This window comes from Colossoma macropomum, unplaced genomic scaffold (assembly GCF_904425465.1).
Source record: "Colossoma macropomum unplaced genomic scaffold, Colossoma_macropomum, whole genome shotgun sequence".
Taxonomy (NCBI): domain Eukaryota; kingdom Metazoa; phylum Chordata; class Actinopteri; order Characiformes; family Serrasalmidae; genus Colossoma; species Colossoma macropomum.
In genome coordinates, this window is record NW_023494788.1 from 28,354,265 (window position 1) to 28,376,352 (window position 22,088).

Consider the following 22,088-nt stretch of genomic DNA (forward strand, 5'->3'; position numbering starts at 1 on the left):
TAAATAGTTACAGAGTAGCTACCTACAAGATGGATTTGTGGCAAATTATGGTCAGTATAGCTGGCTGTCAGGATTTTACTCTTTTGCTTGTTTGCTAGCTAGGTGTGGGTTTACGTGAGGGTAAAGAAATGGGTTAGACTATCACTAAGCAAGCTGACAAGCCAAATAGTTTAAAAATTTGAAGAAACTACATAGTGAGTGTGAGAGCGTGAACGAGCGACAGAGATAGAAATAACATTCACAGTTGTTTATATTCTTTGTTTTTATATTTCTCTGTAGTATTTGGACACAGTTACTGACATTTACTTACTTTAAACAACATATATTGTTGTTTAAAGTAAGTAAATTTCTGCTAGAATTTCTGCAGGAATGTGCTCTTTTATTTGTATCAAGGCAGAAAAGCCACAGACAACAACAACAACAGTCCTTCTTTCCTTCTTTTAAGGAGAGTGGGCATCTCCTGTGAGCCTCTTCTTATGTTTTAGCCCTTTTGTCGAGCACGCTTGTGAGCTCAAATGGCAGAGCAGGATATATAAGTAAAAATAAAACATGCTTATGTCTAACATCTTTTTTTGTTTTTTGGGGGGATTTTTAACGCAATTATCTCCCCAATTTAGTCGTTGCCAATTCCACCCGCTAGTTAGGACTCCCCCAATCACTCAATACTATCAACGCTAGGAGGGTGAAGGCTAACACAGGCTTCCTCCGAGACCTGTGAAACCAGCCACCGCTTCTTTTCGAACTGCCGCTCACGCAACGTCATTGGGCAGCTGAATGCGCTAACCGCCAGATCTGTTACGTCAGCTAACAGACGCCTGCGCTGACTAGCATCGTGTTCAGTGATGGGGGGAGAGGGAGGGGCCATCCTGCCCACCCAGAGAGAGCGAGACCAATTGTGCTCTCTTGGACTCTCGGCTACAGATGGCTGGAGCATCACCAGTGATCGAACTCGCGATCTCCTGATGATAGGGCCACGCTTAGACGGTTGCGCCACTCGGGAGGCCATGTCTAACATCTTTTTGTTTATTTAAAATATATATAATTCGTTGTTACTATCATTAATTAGTAACAAGAATCATATTTAAGAAGTGAATTAAATGTAAAATATTTTATTGGGCAAAACAGTTAAATACAGAACTGAACAATATATAGATAAATCTGTGGTAAGTACACAGCAGCTTCTCTGGCTCGGAAAAATGGTACTGAATGTTATTTTATCTCTGAATTTCTGAAGTCATTTGTCTCATACGCATGTCCTATTCACTCACGCTACATCTCTGACCGTCAGACTATGCTGGAGTTCAGCAAATGTTATGTGATGTTAAATGTTATTTATGCTTACAGTAGTAGTATATAGTGTTGATCATAACGCAATTTTATACCCCTCAATTAATTAAGAGGCAGCAGCTCCATCAAAGGTCAGTCAGAAGAGAAGATTTTTACCAGTTCAAACAAAAAAGATCTCTCATTATTTCTTTGAGTTGTTGTAAATTTATGTTTATTTAAATAATGTATTGCTAAACACAGAAAAGGAGAGAAAGAAGCTGAGAGACTGACAAGGCTGTAGGAGCACCTTTGATGGAGGTTAGTGATTAAGAGGAATGCGAGGCAGCGTTGTTTAAGCTTTCGGTTAAAATTATTACTAAACTGAAAATATTAATTTATTTTTTTATTTGTCCCCATAACCAAATTCTGTCACCTAGCTTACTAACCATGCCTACAGAGGAAGATGTTAGCAGACGTCTTAGGTTTTTATTCGCAAAGGTTACAAAGGTTAGGTTAGGCTGCAGCGATTCCATCTGCAGGCCTATTATTCGTTTTCTTTGAATTGGTGGGCAGTGCCTGACCGCAGAGTAGTTCTGTGGTTTAGCGAAGACTTCTTATGTGGATTACTTATTGCATCATTAAAAAAATAAAGGTGCATATTTCTGCATGTAGTGCAAGAACTCTCCAGTTCATTAACAGTCAAATTACTACATTCACCTCTTTGTAATCACCCTCATGGTAATTCCATGGCAGATTCCTTTTTTTTTTTTCATCTGCCGTTTGTTGGCAGAAGACTTCACCTCTTTGTGATCGCTCGCTGTCATGTTTGGCCTTATGAAAATGCAGCCATTTATCCAAGATTAGGATTAAAGGGAACAAGAAGGAATTTAGAAATATCCAGCCTTAATCAAGCCACATCCATTTGGCCATCTGAGCAGCAAGACTCTCCATACGGTGCAGCTCAGAAAACGTGTGTATGTGTGTGTGTGTTTGTGTGTGTGTGTGTTCATTTCATCAGTTACCCGGATCGAGGTCGCCGCCGAACTCTGGAATTCCTCTACACCCAGTACAGTAACATCCTCCGTGATTAAAGTGGAAAACTTCCAACGGCAAATTAAGAGCCTCAATAATAGGCATCATTGAGCAAAACAAAAGCGCAGACATATACAAACACTTAAAGATACACACCCAAGTGCGCACACACACATATTCAAGCCAAGAGACAGGATGCCAGATAGAGAGAGGAAGCAGGCCGGTAGATAGGAAGCAGGGACAGTAGGGACCGGAGCGTGGCTGTGTCCCTGAAACCAGCGTGCACTTCAGCCTCCTCCTTCCTCCTTGTATTTTTCCTGTTTACCACCTCTCTCACTCGCTCGCTCGGATGTTTTGCTTTACTTCCCCAAAGTCAATATCCTCCCGTGGTGAGCAGGGTGCTTGCCCGATTTCACCGCTTCTGTCTGACTGCCGGACGTCATTAAAAAGCTCAGAATATCGACCCCGGGAAGTCTGAAGTCCAACGTGTGGTGCATTGTTTTGAAAATCGTTCTGGTTTTGGCTTCGGTTATTTCTGGAGTGCCCCCCCACCTCCTCCCACTTTGCAGCCTCCCTCCCACTTTTCACTTAGACCGCCTGCAACTGCAAGAGGCCATTATTTTCCACCCACATCTGTGCGAAGAAATAAAACAATGCCACTTCCAAGGATTTCCCAAGGAATCTGTTAATTTCCTCTCACAACTGGCTCTGTTCTCTGGAGAGAAGTGTTTTTACAAAATGTTGTTTGAACCGCCGCCTGTTCTCTCTTAGATTAATGGACAGCTTGAGTATCAGGAATACATATCATGTAAAGAATCTCTTTCAGCCACAGACAGGAATAAATTCATAACACTGGACAATGAAGTGGTGGATGCCAAAATGGCAGCCGTGTAGCTGCAAGCGATGTTCCACTTCCGATGTGTCCATTTTTTATTCGGAGCATGCATCCAGAGCATCGTTCAGGCAACTGGCCAACCCCCCCTCAAATCTCTGCTAATAGTCCTCAACCCAGATGACCTCCTGACCCCTGTGTCTGGGAGATATGCTATGATTTAACCCCAGCAAGGGTCACGCATAGTCCCTCCGTCTGTGTGTTTGATTTGAGCTTTCATACATGCCGGGATCCTTCAATTTTGGGAACCACAAGGGGAAATAGAGCTCATAGTAAACCAAAACGAGGAATCCACCTTAGGGGAATTCCACCACGTGAGTGCCCTCTGCACCTCTCTCTCTCCATTTGCCGAGAGACCCTGCTGGTACGCCTTTCATCAAGGCCCAAAATCAACTCACACGTGCAGCATGTGCAAGCATGGTTCAGCCAAGGCTGCAGCTTGGCCCCCAGAGGCAATGCTATAAAACCTAATGCACAGCAGGTGAAAGCCAATTACCGGGCATAGATGTGACTAATGCAACAATCAATGCACCTCATGCCTCATACATAGTACTCAGTTCAGTCCATACAGAGTTTGTGTTAGATGTTTAAATGTTTGGCCTCAGTGTGTGTCAAAGCATGGGGATAAAAATAATGTTTTGTCTGAAAGTTAAGGGCTGTTTTGAAAGCCAAAAAAAGACAGGAAATTGAAATTAATGGACTGTCTTTAACTTGGCCTTGTTACTGCTTATGTGTTCAAGCAGACCACACACTGTTCTAAAATCCCTCTAATGTACTGTAGCTACACCGGTCCTTTCCGTACTTCAAACAACAGGCTGGGCGAGTTGTTTCCTTCAGACATTCTCTCACACTGCCTAAAGTACACTCTTACAGCATGTGTTGGAGTATATGTTAAGCAGACTGACATACAGAGCTGCTGATATGGCTGTGTGGCCTCACAAGATCATCTACCGCAGGCATGCTGCCAGTCTTAAATCATGAGTGGGGCATTTGAAACCAGAGGAATTCTGTGTGGTAGCAATGCAAAGTCATGCATGTTTATGCCAGTGAGATCATAAACATTTATATTTATATTATCAGTATTTGACTGAACATGAAATTTCAAGCATTCAGTAGTTACTTCACTCTGTCTGGTTAGCCATAGTGTTTTATTTATATGTTATTCATACCTAACAGTTGCAAGTGTCTGGAGGACTAGAGGTGGTTATGAGCTGCAACTACTGCAAGAAAATATATTCAGATATTTCTCTTCTCACATCCTGCTGTAATTAGACTGCCTTTTGATTTACATACAAGCCTTCAACATATGGATTTCTGTGGTTTTACCCAACTCGAGTCTTGCACTGCAAAATGTAATATATTGGCAAGTGAAATGATCTTCAAACAAGGTGATATATCTAATATTTCTCAATATTATGAGAATATTGAACTTATTTCTAGCCTGTTTTTACGTTTCAAATCATTTTATCTAAATAAATTGTCTTATTGGCAGGTAATTTCTCTAGGTAAAAAAAAATCTTAAACAACAAAGTACTCAAAATACCTAGAAATAATTGTTTTTATTATTATAGTTTTGAGAAATTGTAGATGTATTGATGAAATTCAAATTACTTGCCATGATTTTTTTCTTCAGTGTTGAGCGCCCCTTTTAATGTTGTGTTTTCCCTGCTTTAATACACCTGAGCCACAATAATTAGGTAATTATCAGTTCCTTCTTGATCTGAATCAGATCAGCAAGGAAATACAAAACTATGCAATGCAAACACAAACTCCATGACTGAAGTTGTGAAGTGCTGGGTTATTATGTGGGTTCATGTATTTTCAGGTTTTCAGTTTGATATTGCTGTTTCGTAGTATTTATGAATGGGTATCAGCCTAAACTGGCTCTCTTGAAAAACAGTATTCAGCCATACTGTTGAGAGGTATCTATTTTTTTTTTTATCAAGTCTCCAAAAATGATCCCATTGTGAGGTATTGTTTGATAATGTGCATCAATAAAAGTGATTCCCTGTCTCTGGAGTTGTGCTTCACAAAATTGTAACAAAACAAAACTTTGTGAATTAGACTTCCACCTTTCAATCAGTCAGCCTGCCAGGCCGTGGTCACAGTGCACTAAACAGAGAAGCTTTAATTGATAGTGAAGAATACCAATTCATGCATTTGCAGATATGATGATATGGAGCAAAGTCTAAAACATGAGCTCCCACTGTACCAGAGTGAGATTCTTAGTTCATCACTCAATAAATAATCCGTCCATCTAACAACAACAATTGCTAAATGTTATACAGTTTTAACCAAGACAGCAAAGTGGTGCTGGCTGTTAGGCCAATGCTAGCATTCCAACTGTCTCTTGCTTTACTGACACATAAGTTTAGAGAATAAAGATTAAAAACTGAACAAGCAAAGTCTAGTTTAGAGTTTTGAGTTTGAACTTGTGTCAGTGGAGCAACAGTTCCCTGGAATCAAACCTGTTCTGTGGTGTGTAGCTTGTTGTTTTCCTTGTGGGAGGTGAAGCAAAAATAAGGAAATATTGGCAAAATATCAACTAAGAGTGGTTCTGTGGACTAAGTCAAAGTGTGCATCACCAGTTGGACTGCAGTCTCTAACTGTAACACCAACATGATGGACCTACAAGTGTTTCTAATAACGTGGCCGGCGAGTATACATTCTTGATTCTTCTAGACTGCTCACCACAGGTCTATAAAAGTTGTGGGTTTCATTTGTAGCTGGTAGGAGTCTCTGGCAGTTTGTTTTAGCCATGGTTTATATTAGAGAACTGGGAGGCTGCTGGCACTCTTTGACTTCCATTAGGAATGTGAAGCCTGTCCTGAGTGCTGAGTCGGCCATTGTGCTCTCTGGTATCACCAAAAAGTGACTCTTGACCCATAAATATTTAACAGGGGAGACTAATAGAATCTTCGATTTCACCTCTCCCACTACAGAACACCCTGAGTTGGATTTTGTTCTCAATGCAGCCGTGCATAAATATTTATAAGGGAGTAGAGGGACTTTGGTTCTTATTGGGGCATCACTGATTTAATCTAATGAGCTAGTCAGGGGAAAATAATTCTGCTATACGTTCTCCATCAAAGCAAACCATCCACATTAGTGAGAGCAGATTAGAGACATCACACTCTCCTCCCATTGAGCGGCACTGAGCCCAGAGCTCTCTATTATTCAGAGGTAGTTGAACTCCGCACATCTTCATTAATTCCGTTGAGCGAAGCTCAGCCCAGTAGGGTCTGTTCTTCTGATGCAGCCAGCACAGGGTCCATCTAAGATACTGTCTGAGAGAGTGTCAGAGAGAGAGAGAGCATTCTGTGTATGCGTGCTTGAATGTGTGTGTGTGCACAAGCATGTCTGCCTGGAGACCACCCGCTGATTATGTAAAACTCCTCCGCCTCCGAGCGTCTAAGCACAGCCAAGAGGGAAGTTTAGCATCCATGTCTTCTGACCCTGTCTGACCTACTTAATCCCATCATTTCTCAGGCTCTTATTAAATGCATCAAACACTGCGGCCTTCATCAATCAGTTGGAGACTGGCAGCTGACAGCACGCAGCCTCTGCTGGAGTTCTCTGCAGTTCCTCTCACACTCCCTGCATTCTTTGTGTGGGAGAAACACTTCAAAGGCTCATGGTGTTGTGATGCGCTGGATTGATCAAGGTATTTGACCTAAGAATCACCCAGATGAGCAATGCATCATCAGTGATCAGATAGTAGAGATCACAAGTGTTATATGATCCATGCTACTGAGGCAGCGAGGATAGGATGGCATGTATCTCTGAACTTCGTCTTACAAGGATCATGAAAGATCTCCCTTCTGTGTGAACTCCCATTCAGAAGTTTTTGGATTTGGGAACAACAGGAGGTTGTTAAATACCAGACAATGTACTGCAACTGCAAATATTTGGATTCCAGCAATGTGACTGTTATTATAGCTGTTAATTGCAGCATATTGGAGTTGAAATTAAATCATGAATATGAGCTCAAAGTGTAAGCTTTAATTTGAGAGTATTTACCTCTAAATCGGGTAAACAGTGCAGGAACAGTGCAGGAATAATAAATCTTTCCATAAACAATTCACACCCCCATTTAGGGGCTCAAAAGTAATTGATCAAACTAGCAATCATAAATTAAATTGTCATTTTTAATACTTGGTTAATTACTGCCTGAAGTCTGGAACCCATAGAATCACCAGACACAAATGAAATGTGGTGGTTGGTATAGTATAGTGGGTAACATCTCTGCCTTCTATGCTGTAGACTGGGGTTCAATCCCCTGCCTGAGCAAGTATCCTACACTATACCCATAAGAGTCCTTGGGCAAGACTCCTAACACTACTTTCGCCTGCCTGTGTAAAATTGTCAGTTGCTCTGGATAAGAGTGTCTGCCAAATGCCGTAAATGTTGATGCTCTAACAGGCCTTTGCTGCAGCTGGCTTCACTTTCTGCTTGTTCTTGGGGTGTTTTAACTTCAGTTTTGTCTTCAGTAGTGAAATGCACTCTCAATTGGATTAAGGTCAGGTGATTTACTTGGGCATTGCAGAACATTCCACTTTTTTGCCTGAGTTGTTTTTGTTTTCATATGCAGTATGAAGTATCGCAATATGAGGCAGAATCTATGAAAAAGATTGTAATTCCTACACAGTTCTCCCGATTTGGATGTACATACCCTAAAATTAAAGTTAAAAGTCTGCTCTTTGAGCTCATATTCATTATTTAATTTCAACTCCAATATGCTGTGGTACACAGCTAAAAGAGCTATATCTTTCTAGGTGTCCAAATACTTATGGACCTGTCTGTTTAAGGCATTCTGTATGTCAATGTTATTATAACTTCATTCGCAGCTTACACAGCCATTATGCAATCATCTCTGTTAATCATTCTGGGCACAAAAATTAAGGATTTGTGCAAATATCATAATAAAATCATTTTGACTGGAAAATAAATAACTGAAGCGTAGCCTCATTTATATTAGTGATTCCAAACCTTTGAACAGTAGTGTAAAGCAGAAGTCATCTGTTCATTCTTGTGATTTCCCTGCGCTAACATACTTCATTCAACTGATTAGTAAATGACCTGGTTTGGCAGGTGTGGTAGAGCAGGGAAATCATCAAACTGTCCTGGACTTTAGCTCTCCAGAACCAGCACTGATGACCCCTTGTGTAGAGTGTAAAGATTTGTTTCATTCTCAGGTTGCATACATACTTCCAGGGAAATCTGGTTTCAATTGTACATTCCAGACTGTAATAGCATTTGGCAACACAGTAAGAAAATGTCACTGTGGTGGATAATCCTATTATCACACCTATAACATTTCTATTTTATTTTGGCAAAAGATTCATGGAGATTAAATGTACCTGAGATGTTAGTCGTTCCAAAGCACAACTTCTTTTCCCCTTCCAACACTAGCCGTATCTAATCAGATGGGAACTGTGTAGCTGTACACAGCAGAGACCCAAACCTTCCAAGTTCTGGCCTTCAAAAATGAAAATGACTCCTGCTTTTTATCTTGGGCAGTTAGCAAAGCTTGCAATGATTAGGTCATGAAAGAGGGAGGGAAACTGTGCTAGCCAAATGCCAGAAACACAGATTAATTGGTGTAATCTAGAGGGAAATTGTTTCATTCACAATCAGCGTCTGAGAGATCCGAGAATGGAAGTGCAAACAAGCTGCATTGGAGCCAGCTCTGTTTACACTACTTGCGGAGTCGCTCTTCAAGGCCATGGCGCACAGCGTGTTACGTGACCCTACTCACAGAGCTCTGAGTTGCACTTTCCCTTTTCTGTCATTCCCTCTGCAACACCCTGTCTGTCTGTCTCTCTGCTCCTCTGTCTGTACGCTGTATTTCAAACAGTAAAAGCATGCTGCTTGGTGCTGGCTGGGGGCAGCGTGTCCTTGGTGTCTTCTCTGGTGTCTGTGTTTGCGTTTATGATTTACACCATGGCCATAGGCTTGACCTCTCTCAGCAACCACTGTCATAAAAATGCACAACTTCCTGAGTGATCATTTCAGTGTGGTAAAGTCTTTTTTTTGTTTTCTATGTGAGATGATTAACGTGATCTTTATTGTTTTTTTCATTTGTGTCATTTCATTTGGTCCATTCATCATGAAATTTACACTAAATGTACAGGGCAACAGGTATTTTCAAATTATGTCAGAAACTGAAAAATGTCAAAAATGGAGATACAAGGTTTTCTTCTGACAACAGCGATTTTATAGTGGTTGTTGGACCAAAACCTCATATCTCCAAAACGATAACTTTACAGGAGAAAGAAAAGTGAGAGAGAGAGAGAGAGAGAGAGAGAGAGAGAGAGAGAGAGAACCCCCACAGGAATGTGAGTGAGTTATGAATGTGAGTACCACAACAATGTGCAACACTTGGCAAGCAATCTGTCAAATCATCGAATAATGCTAATATGAAACTGATGGATAATCTCTGTGCTGCAGAACAAATAACTCCATCTTCACCTAAACAGATCAGACTTGATTTCCATTCAGGAAAACCTTTTACTTTTACATCCTATTGTTAAAATTTATTTTGAGGCAGATGTTTTTGGACTGTTTTTATTGGCTAGTTTCTTGTTTTTCAAACAGCATTAGCTGTTCATAATTTTAATGTGCTGTGTCCTGTTTGAAGGTCGGGACAGTAACAGGCCTTTTAAATGCCGTTTAATGTGATTGGTATTTCTTTCTAAATAAAGCACTGAAAGGACTAGTGGATTTTCCCATGTTCTTTCTGGATTTAGGTGGATTATTATGTGGAGACTAACGTGAAAGTAAAGTAATTTGTAATGAGAAGTATTTATTACTTTTTTAACAACTCCAACACTCATCACTGGTATCTAACTACGAGATCCCATAAGACAAAGAGTGTAGGGCAAAATGAAATTTGAATACCCAAGACTTCACAAATAGAGTCACAAATCGCAAACCAGAATTCTAGAGCAGTATGAAAGGTTAATCAGACTCACATCACTAGCAATCATCTGTGTCTTTTAAACCAAGACTTTTTTTGCAAATGTTAAGGCACACCTTATATTTGATTGACTTAAACATTGAAAATAATAAAATAGTAATTGTGAAGAAAGTTTGGAAGTTTGGACACCTTACTGAGTGAGTACTTTATAACTCCCCTGTGGCAGATATCAAAATTTGCATACATTTTTATAGACATCTAGGAGTGTGTTCTTGTTTTAGGAATTTTTTTCTTACTCTTCCTTGCAGAATGTGTGACATATGTGGGCTGTCTTGCATGTACAGCATGTTTAAGATCTGCCTATAGATTTTCAGTGAAGTCAGAGGACAGTGAAGGGCTTAAGCTTATGTTTTTGAAGTAATTCATGATGGATTTTGAAGTATGTTTTGGATCATTGTCCTGTTCAGTGCTTGTTTGGTCATGAAAATCCTGAAAAAGTCATGGAATTTAGAAATTTGGTTTTCCAGGCTTGGAAAAGACATGCAAATTAGTAAGTGCTGGATAAGTCGTGGAATTTCTGGAATATCTGCGTGAGGTCTAGTTTTACTAGCATTTACTAACATGAATCTAACTAAGTTATCTAGCTAAGGGGTAACGTTCAGGATGTGCACATTGCAAACTTTGTGGAAGATGATTTGACATTCAAACACTGCAGCAGAGGAATTAACAGTGTGTAGCAAAGCTTTTTAATGAACTGTTTTTAAAGTACGGTTTTTAAGGTATCCTCACTTAAATATATTATCTGTTGCTTCTTTACTGTGTCAGCACAAATGGGAGAACACGCAAGTTTGCACAAGTTCTGTTTGGTTCAGCAACAACTTAAAAGTTGAGTAGTGTGGGATGCTAAGTTGTTTAGAGTGTGATCCCCAATATTTCAGTCACTCAGAAAATCTGTAGAAACCAGTTGGTTAGTGTGAAATGCCCATAAGCCTTCCTGCTTATCATGTGCGATCGTATGGGGGTTTTGCTTTGCCTTTCTGGCTAGCATATTAGCAGTTCTATCTTTGAGTTTTGTAAAAAGAAAAGTTGCTGAAGGTAGTATCAGGTATTATTGACTATCATGGCCTAAATTTATTTGGCTAGATAATCAGTCAAGAACACATAACAAAACATATTTTGCGATCAAGTGGGAGAGCCACTGATGCTTATGTGCTCTAGTTTTTCTAATGTTATAATGTTAGGGGAGGGGTCATGCTAAGTATGGCTCTAGTGCATCATCGAGCCAGGATTTCAGGCCTGCCCAAAAATTTCTGAACACAAAAAATGGTGAAAAGCAGCTTAATGATCTAACTCTACAATTCAGTACTACATTGTTTAGTTCTTTCACATTTTTTCAGCAATTATTTTCTAACTTATGTGTTCAGAAACCTCTGAATTTAGTTTATTTTAACAGCCAGAGTGTTCAGATGTATCTGTGAACAAGTCCCTAGAGATAGCACAGTTCACAGCGTACCTGTCTTGAGGGTGACTTGTGAGTGCTGTGTTTCTGAGGTGTGGACACAGTGTGTGAGTGTGGCAGTGGTAGATCCAGTAAGTATTGCTTTGCACAGTCCTGCACTGGGGTTAGCTGTGTCCATAAGTGAGTGTCCATGCCGGGCTCAGTCCTCAGTGTCAGCCTGGGTGAAGCTGTGTATCTCCAGGCTGCTCCACATTACCAGGGAACGGTTGCCAGGGCTACCATTTATTAATATCTATTGGTAACTTTGAGCACTGTGCTCATTTGAGCAAATAATGAAGGCAGACACCGTCTCCTGGGGAGAATATGCTGACATTTGAGCACTGGAATATGCATAGTCTGTGTGTTTGTGTGTTAGTGTGTGTAATAAATGAAGGTCTTTGGGGGCACAACATATCCCCAGCATGATAGAAAGGGTGAAAATTTTACATTTGTACACACATTTGGCTTATTCCCATGAGAAAAATGAAAAAAAAATCTTCATCATGGTTTCTCTTAGTAAAAAATGCAAAAAGATGCACTTTTGTTTACTGGTTAGGGTTCAGGTCAGGTCTGGGTAGAGCGTTATTTATCTACAATAATATAGACGTCAATGGAAATACCCCACAAAGACAATGTGTGCGCATTCTCTTTTGCTACCTCTGTGGGGACTAGATGTCATTAATGTCAAGTCCTGACATTGTGGGACACTGGCAGGATTCCATAGGGGAAAATTTATACAATATGGCTTTTATGTGTAAAATAAAAGAGCTGAATGACTATCTTTTGGTTATGGGGTTAAGGTTAGTTTTAGGGCGAGGCCTGGCAATATTTAGCATTACAGTATTACATGGGACATGGGAAGTGGGGGTACTCAAGGGTCTGCAGCATAGTGTCTTAACATTGTTAGGATGAAAAAGCTAAACATTGACATTAAAAGGATGGTTTGGCAAAAAATCTCTTTAATACAATTTTCAACTTACCCCAAACGTAGTCAATCAAGCAAGACATATTTTGTGTCCAAATTTTACTTCTTTAGTTTTAGACTGAAGGTATGAGGCTAACACTGATAACAAATACTAGAAATACTAGAAAAAATGTTTTCCATGAATAAATGCCCAAAACTCTCAATTTGCTCAAACACCATCCAGGTATTCATTAAACTTGTTGATATAGTTTAGAGCACAGTTAGACTTACTGTGTTCTGACTCCCCAGAAAATCTGACACCCCTCTGCATGTACGCACGTCACACAGGCAGATGGATGCTAGAATATATTTGAGATTTCTGTAGTTATTTTTCATCATATATCCTCCATTTAAAAATGTAAAATTGATAAATTAAAAAAAAAAAATTGAAAGAAACAATTATGCGCCTAATCTGCAGTGTGTGCATGCCTGCGTGATGTGTACATGCGAATGGCAGAGTTCAGCTAAACGGTGAAGATCTGTTCTTTTTTATAATTCACAGTAGGTCATATTGTGTCCTAAACTACATCAACAAACCTGGACGACTGTAATGAAGACTTGGATGCAGTTTGAGCGGATTGAGAGAAGTTTTCTGGATGGATTTACATAAAAGATGTGATGATTTGGATTCTAGTGTTTGTTAGCAGTGTAGCACCAATGCTAAACTAAAGAATCAAAATTTGTACACAAAACATGTCTTAACCAATCAGAGTCTACATCTAGAGTAAGTAGAAAGTTGTATACATTAGATTTTTAGCTAAACTATTTCGTTAAGGAGGGGTGCACTATTAGCATTGACCAAACCAGAATCAGCAGTTTTTTGCTCCAAGCGTTTGACTGATGTTTATTGTTTTTATTTTGGCTGATGTGTTGTGATTTTATGGTGTAAACAACATGAGCCAGGTAAGTGCGACTGACGTTGTATAGGAATGCTGTTGCTACACCTCAGCTGCCTCTTACTCTCAATGACTTCGGCTCATTGAAGAGTAAATAATGTTATTTATATTGTAACTTTGGCTTATAGACAGTCCTGAGTTTGGTCTACAGTTTGGGTCATAAATGTCAACAGTACTGAACATCATTTAATCAGCTGTAAAATGTTGTGTATTAAAGGTTGAGTGAACAGGATCATTATGAAACTGAGATAAGACAGATAAATAAAATTATATGAAGCTAAAAAAAAAAAAAGAATAAACATATGTCCCTTCCAGTGTTTGGAGATATTGATCAAACGTGTTGATAGTCCTTGTATAAGGGCATATTTGTGTGTGTTTGTTTGTGTGGTATAGGGGTGAAAAAAACAAGCACACCTATCTCTCTCCTTTTCTCACAGCAGTGTAGACTGGCTTTTATGCCCCAGTGTAAACTTTTGCCAATGGCTCTCCCTGTTGTCTCCCTCTGAGTATTGCACCCTCTCTACAATTCCCACATTTGTGTAAGTGTCTTGCCTAAGGGTAAGTGATATGGCAAAATCACCACCATGCTTTAGGAAATTTTTGCTGTCAATATGTATCACCATAGTTAGTTTTTCTGAGGTTTGCAAATGAGTTGGAATACACAAAAAACAGCAGCGCTGCATTTAAAAAGGCTACAAAAAACTGAGTGCATTGATTTTTCTTTTAAAACAACATTTGCGCAAATAAAAAGAGAAAATTAAGCAATTGATAAAAATAAATTCATAAAATAAAATAATAGGCTGATATCAGATCAGCTACTTGTTTATATGCTGGCTATAGTAAAGAGCTCTCTGTAATTGATGTAAATCCATCTTTTTATACGTGCAGTTATTCAGTGTTCTAGAAGTGCTAGCAATACCGGTAATATACTTAAAAAAGGCATGTTATAATATAGTTTATCAATATAATGCTAACATATCATCATATTGCTCACCCAGAGCCCTACCTGCTGCTGAAATTCAGACCTCCACCCATGTGTAGATCCTTAGAAATTCCATTTTTCCCATTTCATTGCATCTTACATTACACAGCAACGTGCATCCGAGACCTGTTTTTATTTGGATCTTATTCTCTGAATATCTGACTCCAATCAGTGTTCTGTTGACAGCTATAAATGCCTCATTATGATCAGGTAAGCGCCAAAGCCAGTGGAATATTTATGGAGCAAGCCTGCCCCCTGCTGCTGGACCAACGGCATGTTTGAACTGAAAAGTTAATTATGTTACACAATGTGATAAAGTAATTGTCAGTACTTAATCTTTATTGGTTTATGTTAACTGATGTGGAAATTAATGCAACAGTGGTATTATGTCTACATTGTTAAAAGTGGAACAGGCAGAAGTTGAATTGAAGTGCTTTTAGAGAAACTAATGTAAAATATTACCTTTGATCTACTTTCCATCTAATCTATTAATTTTACTTTGTCTGTTACCACATGAGGTATATTTTTGGGTTGAACTGACAAACCATTTTTTACAGTACAATCTTATTCTTAATGCAGTTTTACCCAAAGTTTTTTTCAATTTTTGGTATGTTGGTTTGCTTGAGGGTTGGTTGGTTTATTGGTTTATCTTTTTAGCTTTTATGCATTTGCTATTGTCACATGTTGCACCATTCAATCAGGTTATTCATAGTTTCCTCCCAGCCAAACATGGCCAAACATTAACAGCGGAGCTGAGTTGTGCCAGAGGTCATGCGTTCAGCTCCTACCAAGAAACCTCATCAAAGGCTGAAGTACAAGCACCTAGCAAAGCTTTATGGAGAGGCAAACATCAGCTTAATGATCTCATGAGACCATAACTGAACAACAGGCCACTCTTCCTCAGGCTGGCACATGAGAGCACTGTGCCTGGTAGCTGCTAATAATCCAAACTTGTGTCTCAGCTGTTCTGTAGCTATTGCTGTAATCTGTGTGTGGCATTAATCTCTCTTAAAGTGAATGACTCTCAGAAATCAGATACTTTTTTTGTGTACTGAAGGTATTTTTTTATGAACTATAAACCCTTTGTATTTTCTCCTTTAAGTTATTTTACTAAAATCTTTACAGTGAAATATCCCAAAACAAAGAATTAATATAAAATTGTAGGGAGAGCATAAAGGCAGATAACATTTCCATATTCAGATTATTTGTTATCAGTGATGCTGTGTAATACTGAGGGCAGTAGGGGAAAGAAGCACATTTTGTGCTAAATAATTTTCAAAGCATTTGAGCAAGATTTTATACAAGCACTCTGTAAATCTCTGCTACAAATTAAAACGCATACTTTCTTTACAGCACTAACCATTTATGAATAATTCAGCCAAAAGCGGTGTAAGTGCAAACGTTACACTTTACTCCATTGGTAGGGTTAACAGTAAACAGAGGGGGTAATTGTAGTGGTTGCTGAAAAATCTGATAAATTGGATCAAACAAACTTCATTCAAATTCAATACAATTCTGTGTTATATTATATATTACAGCCACCAAGAGGGCGAATAAAATAAGAGTCAGTTCTGTAACTTACACGCACAACTTAGTAATCAAAAAGTATTTGAAGAATTCATTTGCAAAAGAAAAATGAATGCCTTTCTTTAAAAAAACGAGCGGTCACAAGAGTCGTTGTACATTGTCAAGACATTCCAAGTTCACGTTTTACAGAACCCGATCAATCCGCTCAGCAAATCAGCGCGCAGTATTCGGTCAGGTGATGCAACACTGTCACTGACTGTTTTAGGCAGAATCTCAAATGGCTCCCTTCTCCCTATGAAGTGCAGTATCTAGGACTTAAAATAATGGCTACTGCATCTCAACAGAGCACAGTACATCTATCAAAGAACCGCTTTTTATTCAGCCATGTGTATACAATGTAATACTGGACATAAAGTGCAATATTTAGATGTAAAAGCCAAAATTTCATAACTCACATAGTGCACTATATAGGTAGCATATGTCATTTGAGATTAAGTCTTAGGATTTATCAAGGTATGATATTATAAATGTTTAATATTTAAATTTTAAGCTCTTTATCTACATGTTTTAAGTAAAAGAATGTTAAATATTGCACTTGAAAAGAAACGTATCGATTGTGTGGCTTTGTTTAACTCTGAAACATGAAATGACTATTGGCGTTACCTGCTTTTGTCAAAAAACTGAATTCAAAATAAAAAAAAATCAATAAAGTTTAATTTTGTAATCAAACCACAGTTTGTTTGATATTACCTGGAATGCACAATAAAAGAAACATAAAAAATCATTAATGTGGAGAAATCTGTTTTTGCAAATAAACTCTTCATTTGTAATGCAGAAAGTTACTTTTATTGTACAAAAACAAGGTGAATCTCCAGAAACATCTGTTTGATTGCTGTCATAATTTGCAGATAAGGTTGGTATGAGAATATGAGATGACCAAAAGTACATTATTCTTGAACCTGTTTAATTACATGATGTATGTATGTATGATGTTGTAAAACATTAGACATTGACAGTAATTATGTTATGAAATATTTAACCCAAGGACATGAAAGAGGATAGTAATAAGCTAAATGCAAAAGTAGTAGTAAGCTAAATATATTCAAAATCCTTTCCTACAAAATAATTTCCGTTGGGAGGTGGCTGTCCAACACCCTAACCCTTAAATTTGCTTTTTTTTTAAATGTTGCTTGGAAAATTTAGATTTATCCTTTTAAAAAATTTTATTCAAAAAATTCTGTCCCATGTTTTTATGTCACTACCAAAAGAAAAAACCCTGTAGTCTTATTTTAGCCACACCCTTGCATTTTAGAGCAGGAAGTGAGACTGCATCCCTGTCCTACATGGGATGTAGTTATGTAACTAATGTAACTAATATTATGATTTTGTGTATGTACAGCTCTTCAAAGCTATGTGTACTAGTCATGTGCTGGATAGCATTTTTGAGCTATGGTAAAAATGAACTAAAATTGTCACTACTGAAACTTGTGGTAACATTTTGGAGGTGTTATTATTGTATTGGTAGTGATAAAATGTAATGTTAATCATTTGTCTTAATAAAATAAACATAACTAAGGTATAGCGTCATTGAAAGCAAAAGGAATAGTCTAAAGTCCAAAAAATCCAAAATGTTTATTCAATCCTGACTTTAAAGCTATTTGGTAGAATAACCCATACAAGATGCCCATATGAAGATACACACAGGTGCAGATCTACTAAGATTTTGTGCTGTCATAAACTCAGTTTTAGTGTAAAATATTTTTGTTTTGGTGTGCAAAATAGGCCCAGTGGCCCTTTAGTACCCATAATAAGACCAAAATGGCAGCCACTCATTGCATAGGTGCTTATAGGAGTTTCCTTCTCAAAGCACAAAATACTGGGAAAAAATATTGTAATGAACCACTTATTTTGACCAACTAAGGCTGATAGTGAATACTGACTGTGCATGATCAAATCAAATCAAATCAAATCACATTTACTGTCACATCATTTACACAGGTGCGAAGGTAAGTGAAAATCTTACGAGCGTAGCCCTCTTGTAGAACTTAAATACAAAAAAATAAGAAAAAAGAAGAAAACCACTGTTGCACTATTCCTATGTACAGTTTTGCACAGTAATATAAGTTCTGAAATGAAAAGCTATGATATGTACGTTTTACACATTACCATGTATGCAATTTGTGAGTCCGAGTTTGGTAAATGGGATGCAGGGTACACAGGGGATAGAATACTGATATGTACATATTCCTGATTATGCAAGATATGAATAGAAGATGTGCAAGATGACCATTTATATGTGCAAGCATAGATTTGCTAGACTGAAGTTACAGTGAGTCTGTTTGAGGTGTGGATGATAGCTAAATAATTATCGATCTCCAATCTAAAATAAGCAGGATCTTTTTCAGTTATGAAGAACAACACATATGACAGTAACATTTAATGTTGTTTGTAATTTGCAGCAATTTGAAATTGTCGTTAAAACAGCAAAATACCTGGTGTTGGCAATACAAACTGTCCAGTCAATTAGCAATCAGCTTCTATCTAAGACTAAGTTCCTAAGACACAGACTTATATATCTTGAGTGACATATATGAGATATGAGACTGCATATATATCAGTTGGTTGGGAAAGTCCCTGCTGCTGACCTCAGGCAAACAATATCTGCGAACAAGTACCTGACAGGGAATATTCCCACTCTCCAAAGAGTGGGAATTAATTAGAGGGATTAATTAGGATGTCTCTGAGAGGAGAGTCAGTAGACAATTCACTGGCAACTAACAAACCAATTTGCTCACTAGGGGTAGAAACTAGGGATAAGAACTAGGGTTTTGTTCCAGTGCTGTGACTATTAGAACTCTAAAGAGCAGTGTAGTTCCATTTAGAATCTGGACATCATTTGATTGTATATGTTGTAATGCAAGGAATAGCCTCATATTGCCTTTTAGGAATATAAGTATACCATATTTTGTCAGTTTTGGCTGTATTGTGTCTACAAATCAACACTACTCATTGTTCAGTTTCATGGTCTGGGTTGGTTATACGCCTGCATAAGGCAGTGGTAATTGAAGTGGCTTTGATTTAAGGAGAAGTTCTTTGAGAAAGGCAATATTAAGAACTCCAACGACACAATCAGTAGACAGTGTGTGAGCTTCTCAGAGGAAGAGGAAGATATTATGGCCAATCGAATTTTAACCTTGTTATTAGTTACTGTTTGTGTAGCAGTTAATTTCAACACTAAGGATTCAGAGTACATACTTTGGTGTAGGAAGTATTGCACAATGGAAGTTCTTGATCATAAGTAAAATATTCAGTTGTTATTTTGTTTGCATTACCATCAACAGGATTTCTACCGCATGAGACAACTACAGGTTACCAACATTTAAAAACGGTGAACCTAAATTATGTGGTAAAAAGACTTGATGAATTATACTTGAAATGACTACAACCATCTCTAAAGTTAAAACAAAGGTTGTTAGTCAGAGTGTTTGAACAGTTTTCTTCTTGTTCGCAATTTTGAAGAGTCACGTCATCTGCTTCTCACCTTGTATAATTGGTGGATTTGTGTGTCTGCCTCCTTTTTGTGTGAAACTGACCAATGGACACTCTTCACCCTTCATTCTGTCCACATTCGAGACACATGTGAAATGGTGTGCAAAGAGTTTGCAGCTCCTAAAGTTGCTGCAGTGGTTTTGGAAAGTAGCGATGAAGATAACAGAGCATTTTGATATGAAACATAGGTATCATGTTAAATGCAAGTGGCTTTAAAGGAGAATTTAAAAAGATATACAAAATTGAAAAAATGCCCTTAGACTCCAGAGAGTTAAGTTGGGACTTATGCCTCCACTGAAGACCACTGGGAGTATCAAGACAAGCAGCAGGTGAAAAGAAACAGGCCTTTTCACTTAGACTGTTATGCATCAGTGAACAGTTTACACATCATATCCATAGAACTAATTTCAATATTGCCTAACTGTGTTCCTTGACTTGTGGCATCTGCATTGCTCTCCAAGTGTTCCCACATATAGTGCTCTTTATCCTGAATCACTCAGAACCTTCAGGTATTGTCTCAGATCCTCATAAAATAACCCTGTACAAACGTCTGCTATATGACCTTGGGCTAATGCTAGTATCATTGCCCTACCTGTCATTAATTTGATTTGTGTGTGGCTGCCCTTAGGCCCATCAGGACTGCTGGCACTAATGATGTTCAACTTATGTTCTGGAGTCTTTGATGCTTTTCTAGATTCTTCTTCTGGTTGACATACCACTCATAATTCTGTGATATCAATTCAGTGAGCTTGGTCTTTATTAGTCCATTCTGGTCTCAACCCCTTTTAACATGTCATTCAATGTTCTGGTGAGCTCAGTGAATCCATGTACAGAAGTTCTACCACAGGCCAAGGTCTTGCCTTAAACCTGTCTAGTTTTAGGCACGTCGAAGATGGCCCTTTTTCTTTCATTAAACTGGACCTCAAAGCTATTCATTCTTTCAGACTAAATCCAACCCAAATCCCAGGATTCCCTCCAGTGTCAGCAGCTGTTGGATTCTGCCCAGGTCAGACTGGGTAGGCCGTAGGTGTCTTTTCTTTCTGTGTCTGCATAAGCAGTTGGATGGTGTAAGTGTGAGGTGTCCATGTTAGGAGTGTTGTAGGGAAGCAGAGCTGCTGCATCACTGGACTCAGTATCAGTAGCAGTCATCACTTGTATCTCAGCCATTGTTAAGGCCACTTCCGTTATTCTGTTCCAGCCAGCTGTGAGCACTCACCTAACGAGGGCTCCTCCAATCTATACGCTTTGCAGAGGGAAGTCTTAACCTGGACCAGGATCGCTTTCTCTGCGAGTTTAATCCTCTTTAATCCACAATAAGCAAGCAATTGTAACATATTTTCCACTGTTTTCCTGAGATTTCCCACACAACCATTTACACTGACCCTTAACAAACTCACTTTCTTTAAATCCTGTCTTAACCATAGCTTTTCAAATTTCTGCATTTTCTAACGTTTGAGTAAACAAATCTAAAGTTGTGATTTGCTTATCAGTTTGACTGCTTTTTGCCTGCTAAACATATTGACTTTCTTTATTCAAAAGTAAATTTTTATTATTTTACTATTATTATGTTCTCTTCTCACACAGACAAGCGCAAAACCACTCCTAGTACTCTTCTCAGGCCGTATGCAGTTGTCCAGCATTTAACCACAGCACAGTCAATTCGGCCACCTCAAACAACCCCTAAGAGTCCCACGCTTGAGGGATCGGCAAGCCCTTTTTTCTTTTACTGGGGCTAAGAGCAAACTCATCTCTCTATCCTCTATCCTGTCCCCCAAACTTAGGCTAGCTTTCTGTTGACAAATCACAGCCATAGCCAACTGCAACTCCTTCCGCGGCTTAAATGACAATTCATGCAATAGGTGTCATTTAACTGTGTGCATTCTCCACCAATCGATAGGTAAATAATTCTGCATTTCCAACCTAAAATAAGCTTAAGGATAAGGATCTTATGTTATGAAGAGCAACAAATACAGTACATACAATCAGATTTAAGATTGTCTTTCATTCCAGCAATACTAGCGATCACACATTTCGCAATTGGTTCAGAAAGTCCCTGTCCGACCTCGGGCATATTTATATCTGCAAACAAGTACTTTACTTGGGAAATTCCCACTCTGCAATAATATGTCCATGGGATATTCCTGTGGGATGCATGGGAATGCTTGCCAAATTTGTTGGTTCAAATTATACTCCATATTTGGTGCTAAGGGTACTAACAATGCTCTGATGCAACACTGTTAATCATTAGCAGAGTCAAGAGGACCTGATCTTTGATTTGATGTCCTCGCTGTCTTCAGGTTGAACTTCTGCAACCTACTTCTACATTTTGTGCAAGAACCAGATGTTCAGATCACATGCACCCCATTTCCAGCTGAACCCTTCCAGTGCCCTGTTTAACACCTGTGAAAAGCTGTCTTTTTCGCCATGAAAATGGCTGCCACTTTCCTCAGAGACAAAGAAAATATTACAGCGTTCGATGCACTGTAAATACTTATTTTCTTGACTTTCTGATATATTATTTCGAAATAACCTCTTGTAATTACTCCTGATGTCAAAATAATCA